The sequence below is a fragment of the Nicotiana tabacum genome, chromosome 4 (assembly GCF_000715075.1).
Source record: "Nicotiana tabacum cultivar K326 chromosome 4, ASM71507v2, whole genome shotgun sequence".
NCBI lineage: Eukaryota > Viridiplantae > Streptophyta > Magnoliopsida > Solanales > Solanaceae > Nicotiana > Nicotiana tabacum.
In genome coordinates, this window is record NC_134083.1 from 27947210 (window position 1) to 27957782 (window position 10573).

Sequence of the window (10573 nt, forward strand, 5' to 3'; positions counted from 1 at the left end):
AGCATGTATAGTCTGAAATTTTAGCAAATGAACTAAGTAACTTCAGCATGTTTAGACTAAAGTTTTGGATAAAACTCATGATAAAACTGTTGACTGCAGGATAAATAATTTCAACATGCATTAGCATGAAGTTTTAGCTTCAATGTAAAACAATTTCATCTGCTACTGTAATTGGCTGAAGTTTTACACCATCTCGCATGCTAATGAATAACACCTGGTACTGTAAAACAACGTCATCTCCAAAGTCCAAACGTTAGCATGCTGCTACGTTTATCAAGGCTTGTTTTACAGTATGCTAATGCGAATGAGGTCATCTCCAAAGTAGCATGCTAATGCTAATAATATCAGGGGTGTAATTGTCATATTATTACGAATTTTTTATCAATTGGCTACCAAATCAATAATTTTTAAAAATAGGGTACATGTTAAAATGTGACACAAATATACGGTACGGGTGCAAATTCCGGCTAATATTTTAAACAAGTTTGGTACTTCAAATTTTCTTGACCACGTGATTGTTGTCAAGAAGGACTACTGAGGACAAAGACAGGGCTAATAAATTTAGAATAGAATATTCAAATAAATAAAGTTGAATTTGTGATTATGATTTCACGTAATAATAGATAAGTTAATATCTCTCCCGCATTTTTTTCCATATTCAAAAGCGTAAGGGAAAAGTTTAAGTTATTTATCTATTTGTTTTTTGATTCCTGGAGATAAAGAGCAAGCTTCCGTTGCCCTTGACAAAACAATATAATGAGTAAATCTGTAAATGGAAAGAAAGAAAAAGAAAGTTAAAAAAAGATCGCAGGGAAGGTGAAATACTCACGATATTAGGGAGAGAGTCGTCCAATGAAGCGTCGACACGCAGCGGAGAGTAAAAGGTCGAGAATGTCACTTTTAAGGTTGTTGTTCATGTCCAATAGGTATTACGATGTGAAACATTAATTTACCCAAAACCCACAAAAAGCAAAATATCTGGAAAGTAATAATATACAGACTACCCCTTAGTTATAGCTAACTGTTGTAACTAAGTAGGGTAACTCTAGGTGCCCTCATCCCCATTCCCCACTCAAATGACTATACTTGTATCCACCCGTAAAATACTCTCTCGGTTTCAATTTAAATAACATACTCTTTTTATTAGTTATACATTTTTTTATTTAGAAACAATTTAACTTTAAACTTTTTATTTTATCAATTTTTACCCTTAATGAGAAGTTTTTATAGCCACACAATGTCATTGTTCCCACAAAACTTTTGTCCCTTAAGCTTTTAGGATCACATATTTTAAAAGTCTTTTTTTTCCTTAAATTTTGTGTCAAGTCAAACTATATCATCTAAATTGAAACAGAAGAAGTATGTTGTAATTGTTTTTCTTACAATACTTCTAAAAGTTAAGCTTTCATAGTGAGTTAGGTATCATTTTTACCAATAACAACAATAACTACAACAACAACAAACTCCGTATAATTCCACGAGTAGGGTTCGACGAGGATAGAGTGTACGCACACTTTACCCATGTTTGGTGAAGATAAAAAGACTGTTTTCGATAAACCATTGACTCAAGCAAAAAAAGGAAAAAAGAAGAAAAAGAAGAAGATATTTTACCAGTTTATCAATTAATGATTATCCCATAATTTAATTCTATATAATTAACTCATAAGCGATTTGAATTTGTAAATTTTTTCTATACTAAATAAAACTTAAAATCCAATATATTTCTATATAGAGGAATTAGTACACTTTTTAGGGTATGCAGGGCCACTTGACTCTAAGGGTAAAATATAAATGTACATTCCTCAGGTGAGATCCATAGGGATCCTGATGACTTGGTTGGTTTGAGAATACGTAATCATTAACCTGATTTATTAATTCTTTTCCTTTTTTGTTTTAAGTGAGAGGAGGTCGTTTTTTCGAATACGGTATTGTTTGTGGGGGGGGGGGGGGTAGGGGATAAGAAAAATACCAGCTGGTTATAGGTAAGGGACCAAAGATACAGAAGCCCCAGGGTTTCCATTTTTTTCATCTTCTCTCCCCTCTTTCATTTCACTCATTTCATTTAATTTGGTACCCTTTTTTAATCTTTGCACTACTAAAAGTAGTTCCAGCTGCTAACCAAGAGTGGAATAATCCCTCATATCATCTCTCTGGCAAATTACAAAGATAGAAAGAAAGAGAAAAGAGAATAAAAATGGGAAGAGGAAGAGTAGAGCTGAAGAGAATAGAGAACAAAATAAACAGGCAAGTTACTTTTGCTAAGAGAAGAAATGGACTTCTCAAGAAAGCCTGTGAACTTTCTGTTCTCTGCGATGCTGAGGTTGCTCTTATCATCTTCTCTAATCGTGGTAAACTCTATGAGTTCTGCAGCACTTCAAGGTATTACAAAAATAACCTCTTCTTCCTACTAAATCTCTTTCGGTTTATATATATAATAACCTCTTCTTTTCTATATATATATTTTTTTGCTACTTCTCTATGTTTTCTAGGGTCTGCTTTTTTCGAAACCCTTATATGTGGAAGTTCAAAACAAGAATTGCTTATATGTGGAAGTTCAAAAAAAAATTGCAAATTTCTGGTCTTCAATGACTTCATTTATTCTTACTTCATTAACTTTGGTTTAACGAGTTCCATTCTCTCTCTCAGTTCAATTTTTATGCAAGATCTGATTTGTCTTAATATGCCGTAATTTTACCACATATATATATGATCGAATTCTCTCTCTATACTCAAGATTTGATTTTTCATTTGGGATATCAACTATTTTACAATTCTTCTTTCATTTTTCTGAGGATCTACTTCTTTCTGTTATCATCTTGTAGTATTTGTTTTTTAAACTATTTGGCATATGTAAAAATTGATGTTGTTCGTTTTATTTTTTCTGGACAGTCTTTGCTATATAAGTTTTTATAACTGAATATTTTTGAAATTTTATTTCCTTTCCCCTTAGAGTCATTCTTGGCTTGCAGATAGATTTCTATGAATTTGATTTCTAATTTAAAAAAATTATCATCCTTTGAATGAAACTATTGAGCACTAAACACCACTCACTAAAGGAACTACCAAAATTTCTGAAAACCTAATCAGCAATTTTCCACGTTACTTTCATACAGCATTTCACTGTTAAGATTTGATTTGCAGAGGTGTCATGTTTGACAGTCCAAATACTGCTACTTTTGTTCTTTGATTCCCAAGAGTTAAGACGGAGCTAAGGCTGCTTAGTTTCGAAGCTGCCAAAGCTTTAAATCCCTTTGTAAAAAATATTAATAGAGTAATGATTATAAAAAATGTACTCCATTATTTAAAAGTAGAATGGATATTTCCACCAGATAATTGTCAATATTTGTGACCAGGAGTCTATATATTTTGGTAATTTGAGTGCTTGAACCATGTTGAGCAATATAGTTTGATTATTAAATAGATACATTTTCACTTATATTTTTGATATTTGTTAATAAATTTAAATAACATGAGTTAATCCAGACCTGTTACATATATTTCCACCCGTCATTTCTTTTATTTCACTATATATTCAAAACGAGAATTCTTTTGAGCAATGACTTCTGTTTGTTAATTGATAGAAATAACCTCTTTATGTATTAGGATTCTTCATAACATGCAAAATTCGCAACCAGAGAACTTTGGTATTACATGAGTATAGAGAAAAATTTAGAACAAATATTGCTGTTTTTGTCTGAAGAGTAGATCTCTTATGCAAAAAAGTTAAAAGAATTTCCATTTAATAAGAGGAGATAGTCACCTGAAATTACTAAGCTCCTCTTTGGCCATAGATTTTGGCTATAATTTTTTTTTGAAAACATTGTTTATTCATGGGAATATAATTAGGTTTTGGAAAAAAAATCAACTTCCCAAAAACTTGTTAAGGGTAGTTTCTGGGTGAAATTTTTTTCTCCACTCACAAAACTTTAACTTTTATTTCAAATAAAATTCATGTTCAATCATAACTTTAACTTCCAAAAATTATTTTTCAACACAACTTCAAAAATTCTTTTCTCACGTTTCAACCAAATCTATGTCCAAACACTAGCTAAATATGTCAATTTTCATTCTTACAGCATGATGAAAACAATTGAAAAATATCAACGTTGCAGCTATGCTACTTTGGAAGCCAGCCAATCAGCTACTGATACTCAGGTAAGTATTCATGTACTCTTTTCTTCATCTTAGCTGTGATAATATTATTCAGTAAGTGATTCTTTATTGGAAAACAAAGTTAATCTATAAGATGATTCTTTTTCTTTCACTTCGTGTCATTAATTTAATTAAACATTTTCATTCTTTGATCAGTTATTCTTTTTAGGAAAGAAGGTTATTTTCAAAAACTGTGTTGCAACCAAACTCAAAGAAAAGGCTTTGAGTTTTAACACTTTTCCTTGGTTGAGTTTGGTTGATGTGATGTTGTCTCTATCAAATTAACTTTTCAGTCATTGCTAATTTTAGTGTTCTTTTCTCAACAATCACGACCGCATGTAATGTACAGGTCAAGTTAACATTTTAAACTTTGCTACCATTCTTCTTGTTGTAGATGTTGTAATTGGTAAATTATTATTCAACATGAAACATACTTATCATCATAATCTATATTTCTTTCATGTATAAGAGATAGTCAGTAATGTATACACTTTGATGGGAAACACAGGAATGCAATACCATCTTACTTGGTTATACTAATTTGTAGAACATAGCATTGATTATGTTTGGAAACAATAATCTTGATTATTTTTAAATAGGGGGCCTAAAAGCACAATTTTGTCCCTAATGGAAATAAAGTAGGAATGTGATCATTTCCTACATTTTATAGATGATGAGCATTTCACATCGCATATTCGTTATCATTTTCTTGAGTTACTACACAATCTATAATCTCAACACCAAGCCCTTGATATTTTAATTCACGGTAGAATTGGAATAGTATACTACACAAAAGACAACACTTTTTTCTGCAGGTTGGATTAGTTAGATTTTTTAAGTATAATTGATTAAACTCCTTAATTATGTGAAATCATGGAAAAGTTAAAATTGCTTAATTTTGTGACAGAACAACTACCACGAGTATTTGAGGCTAAAAGCTAGAGTTGAGCTCCTTCAACGATCTCAGAGGTAAGTTCTTAATCATCTAATTATACTCCCTGTATATATACCCATTGATTTGTTACCTTTTATGAAAATAATTACACAGAAATCTTCTTGGGGAAGATTTGGGGACTATTAAGTACCAAGGACCTCGAGCAGCTTGAGAATCAATTAGAGGCGTCCTTAAAGCAAATCAGGACAAGGAAGGTAAATTACTTTAATCTTATACCCAGTGGTCATTTTCACTACAAAAACAAGCGTGAGAATTTATAAATTAAGTAAATTACTAGTGTGAACTTATATGAATGATTCTAAATTTCTATTACCTTTTTATAATACTGTAATACCTTGATTGCTGCCTCCAGTACAGGTTTTATTTGATAGATTATTTTTCGGACCAGTTCTCTTTCAAGCATTTTTCTAACAACTGTTGTGGGTGTGGGAGGACTAAAGTAAATTAAGCAGGAGAAAAGAAAAGCTATTGTAATAATAAAAACCTTTAACGTAGCATATAAGGTTACTTCTCTTGTTGAGCTACGACTCCATCTTCAACATTATAGGTACAACTGCGAGTTTAACTAGTTTGTTTTTCCTTTCAATACTCAAGGGTCATTTCGGTAGAGATTCGTAAATTGTAACAAAATATTGTTTTATGCGATAAATAATAGTAATTTAGAATTCATTATTGCTGGTAAAATGACCATGTAAGAATTATTACTAGGGATTGCTTACTTTAAAAACTCTTTTATGTCTAATTTCTCATAACCATGTATTGCAATAACGTGTTTTCTTATTCTATGTTTTTATCCGACATAAAGTAATCAGATGCGTAGCTAGGATTTTAACCTTATGGTTTCAGGATCATAATCCTTTTAAATTACTGTGTTCTAAATTAACAATTTGTACATATTCATTGGATTTATTAATACAAATACCCGGTTTGAATAAAAGTTACTGAGCTCGGCCGAACCCGCATCGTGGCTCCACCTCTGAAAGTAATACATATATTCTTGCATGGCCTATGGAGCGATTAGTTTTTGTTGTATAACCAACCAAATGTTGTGTTACATTTGCAAACCTTTATGATGTGATTAATTTGATTAATAAATTTATAAGGATTTTGGGCTTATTTCTCTATCGGCTTAAGATTGTTTTATTTGCAAGATGTCTCACATAAGAAATAAGCAATTCTACTGAACATTCTTTGTTTTGCCCTGCAGACACAATTCATGCTGGATCAGCTTGCAGACCTTCAACAAAGGGTAATCATTATGGTTATAAGTTCTAATCCTTAATTTTCTATTATTAATTAAAGGAAGAGAGAGTTATTAACTTATTTCTAAGCTATGAATTTGGCAGGAGCAAATGCTGGCAGAATCTAATAAACATCTCCGGAGAAAGGTAAAAAAAAGAGATAACCAATCGATCAGATCAAATTTCTCTCTTATTCTTTTCTCTAAGTGTTTTGAAGTCATATTGTGCTTTTATGGTGTTTGTCAGCTGGAAGAAAGTGCAGCTGGAATTCCTCTTCGATTGTGTTGGGAAGATGGAGCTCAAGCAATGCAACTCAACCGTCTCCCTCAAACTGAGGGTTTCTTTGGATTGACTTCTTCTCCTCAATTTGGGTAACTATTAATCTCGGATATTTGTTGTTTTGACTAACTGAATTTGCTTCAAAATATTTGTTGTTTTTGAGAAACAAGGCTCATTTTGTTACTTTTATCCCCCTTCAAAATCTACCCTTACTATCTCAATTATGTTTTGACTATTACTTAAATTTTATTGTACGTATCGTTAAATCTGTTGTTACGTAACGATGTAAAGTGTACTTTCCATGATCGATTTTCTTCAAAATATATAATGTTATACTGGAATGACTGATTTGGTGTAGAACGACCGAAGAGTAGTTTAGACATACACTCATGATTAAGGCTATAATTAAATGATTTTTCTTAAGCTATGTGCAAAAAAACATTAGAAGGCAGATAATATAGACTAAGGTAGTAAATAGTTTCGACCTTTTAACTTCAATTAATGGACCAATACTAGCATTATACACAGTTTCATGTAATTAAGTATTCATTCTTTCTGGTAATTACATTTATTCTGGTTATTTTATACAGATACAATCATGTGGGTACGGATGAGGTGAATGGAGGAGCATCAGCTCATAATATGAATGGATTTATTCCTGGGTGGATGCTGTAAATCTGATAAATCAAGGCAGCTGCTCCATCTTGCTTCAACGAAATAAAATAATAGTATATTGCATTTTCTTTTCGTTTGTTGCAAATTGTTTTTGGAAACTCTTAAGAATTATTGGGCAAGGACAATAATATGTATTCATAAGTTGTTACTATAACATTTGAATGGTCCTGCTTGATTTGCCATTATGTATTTCTGCTTGTATTCCATGTAATTAAATGGAATTGTTGTATTATTAATTGTATCTTTGAATCATATTGATGTGTTGATTTTGGACGCCATAAATTTCAAATATGCTTTTCCATATTACATGATTTAGATGAGTGATGCTCGTTTTCTGTTGCAGACTGTTGTCTGCAGCCAATTTGTTATAAATATAGTGACTTGTCCTTAGTTGGGGCTTTGGGTTATTTATGGACAACTTGGGTCTTCACGTGAACAAGGTTCCTAGTATAATTGTGACAATTTCATTCATAATCGAAAAACTTATCTATATGGACACATTGAGGTATTTACAAGATATGATCATATATGAAATGACTCTAAAAGAATCTACTTTGTTTTATTTACTCATCTTTGGTGTTGTATAGGTCAAAATCTGCCTCAATGAGATTTAGCATGGAGTGGTATTATGGGAAGTGATATGGCCGAGGTCGACTAGTAGACAGCGGGGCTCGAAGTCGGGCGGTCAATAACGGCCAAGGTCAAGTATCAAGGACGGTACTAACGGCCAGTTTTTGTAATAGGATATTTAAGGGAATATTGCATTGAATATTCTCGGTACTGGAACTTTTAGGGTTGACTGAGTATATGTCCCATATAAATAGAAAAAGAGATAAGGAAAAAAGGGAGGTAATATTTTCTAAGAAGAGCACTTTTTGAGAAGAAGACTCTCTCTAGAAAAGATATAAACACTACTTTTCTAATAAGATTCTACCATCCACTATTCCATATTTTTCCATCAGATCCGAGAATAATAAATAAGAATCGTCCACCTCATTCAATATTAGGTGAATCATTCCCCTTATTTAAGTTAATACTATTTATTGTTATTTATTGCTTAATATTCTTCTATCACTACTCCTCTTGAAATATTAAATACACACTGCATTTAATCCCCCACCAACACCATCATGCGTTATTTGTGTTAGTTAATTGTAAATCCAGGGATATTATTATCAACTAGGCTTAATCCTAATTACATAAAATTAATTAGTTTAATCGAAGATTTACACTTTTTGGTCAAACATGTGTTATATTTTATTAAACTCGTGTGAAAACTAAAGAAAATTTGTAATTGGCAATAAAATCGCCCCAAATATTTCAGCATAGAATTCTTTTCATCCTTTCTTGTACAGTTACGCCATGGACTCAGGTCGAGGGACCTTAGATGTTCATAAAGACAAAGATTAAAGAAGACCACTATTTAAATCTAGTACTTTAAAAGGTTAAAGTATAATTTAAACGAGATTAGGTTGGAATCTAATCAAATGCAATCTACTTGAAGGCATCAACCCTTACATGTTACGTTTGTGTTAAGAATAAGAATCCATAAAAAAAAAAGATGTTTTAGTAGCTTTGTTCACCAAAAAAAGGTGGCAATACAAGACTCAAAAATTGGCCTTCTTAGCTATAAATAGGTTTATCTTGTACATAAAAATGACAATTAGCTATCCAACACACAAAGATCAACTCTTATTATTCCCTCCTTTCAAGTCTATTAGTAATTCAATTCGTTACAACTTTCTCACTGGATTCCAAGAATTTTAATGTTTTGTCTTACAAGCTTTCTATTGAAGTTCAAGCCTACTTTCTAGTTCCATTATACAAGTAGAGTGTTATTTTGTGGCTTGAATTATTTTCTTGTATTTTTAGAAATCCCATAATCCCTATAGGTTTAGGAAAACTCATTGTCCTAATAGATTTGAGAAAGAAAAACCTATAGTCCTTGTCAAATTGGGAAACCTTTCTCTTAAAGGTTTGAGACTATTTGGGATCTATATATAGGGGTTGTAGTTAGGGATTCTATAGATTGTATTGTATTTTCCTTCTCATTCATAGTGAAAAACTCTCTCTCCTTTTGTCCCGAGGATTAGGCTTAGCCGAACCTCGTTAAATCTTTGTGTTAGATTGTTTTCTCTAATTGCTTTATTTGTGATTGTGTGCTAGTTAACCCATAATCTTCCACAATAATTGGTATCAGAGCAAGGTTCGGGTTTCTACATATAATCTAGGGTAAGATATCTTCATCATCTTCAACAAAGTATGAAGTAGAGAAAGTTGAAGGGGGTTCTAGTTTCAGTATATGGAAGATTAGGATGAAATCGTCCCTGGTGTTACAAGGGTTATGGAAGGCAATTGATGAAGATTTTCCTGAAGAGATGAAAGAAGCAGAGAAGGCATACCTAAAGGAGAGGTCTTTGAGTGTGATCTTCATGAGCGTTACAGATAGCATTCTCCGGAAAATTGCTGAATAAACTTCTGCAGCAATGGCATAGAAGAAGCTGGAAGATCTGTATTCTAAGAAATCGCTGACAAACTGCCTCTACTTGAAAAAAAGGTTATACAATCTCTATATGAATGAAGGTACACCTGTTAAAACTCACCTTGATGAGTTTAAATCAATTATAATGGACCTGAAGTACGTGGATATCAAAATTGAGAGTGAGGATCAGGCTTTGATTGTGTTATGTTGTTTACTACCATCTAATGATACTTTTGCCGATACGCTGTTATATGGGAAAGACATCATTTTACTAGAAGATGTTAGTAATGCACTAAAATCTAAAGAGTTTAAAAAGAGCTTTCCAGACAGCGTAACTGATGGTGGGTGTCTTGTGAGTAAAGGAAGAACACCACAAAAGGACTTTAACAGAAAAAAGTCAACCGCCAGATCAAAGTCTAGAGCAAGGAAGCAAAACTGTTATGAGTGCGGGGAGAAAGGTCACTACAAGAGAGATTATCCTAAGCTGAAGAAGATAAGAGGGAAGCAGAAAATAGATAATTCGAAAAATATTATTGACACTGGCAATAATTCTGATGATAGTGACTATGTAGGGAAAGTCTGTGCTGTGAGTTCTAGTCATGGGCAGAATTCTCGGGTTCTTAATTCTGGTGCAACTTTCCATATGTGTCCACACAAAAATTGGTTTGCAACTTACAAGCAAATGTGTGGGACTGTCTACACGGGAGATGATAATCCATTTCTAGTATAAGGGATTGGTAAAATCAAATTGAGAATGTTCGATAGAATTTTCAGAAATATTAACCTCGG

At 32.4% G+C, this 10573-nt stretch overlaps 1 pseudogene; it reads left to right on the top strand.

Annotated features, from left to right (window-relative positions):
- Positions 1-2003: 2003 nt before the first annotated feature.
- On the top strand, positions 2004-7516 carry LOC107775925 (MADS-box protein EJ2-like; annotated as a pseudogene).
- The last annotated feature ends 3057 nt before the right edge of the window (positions 7517-10573 follow it).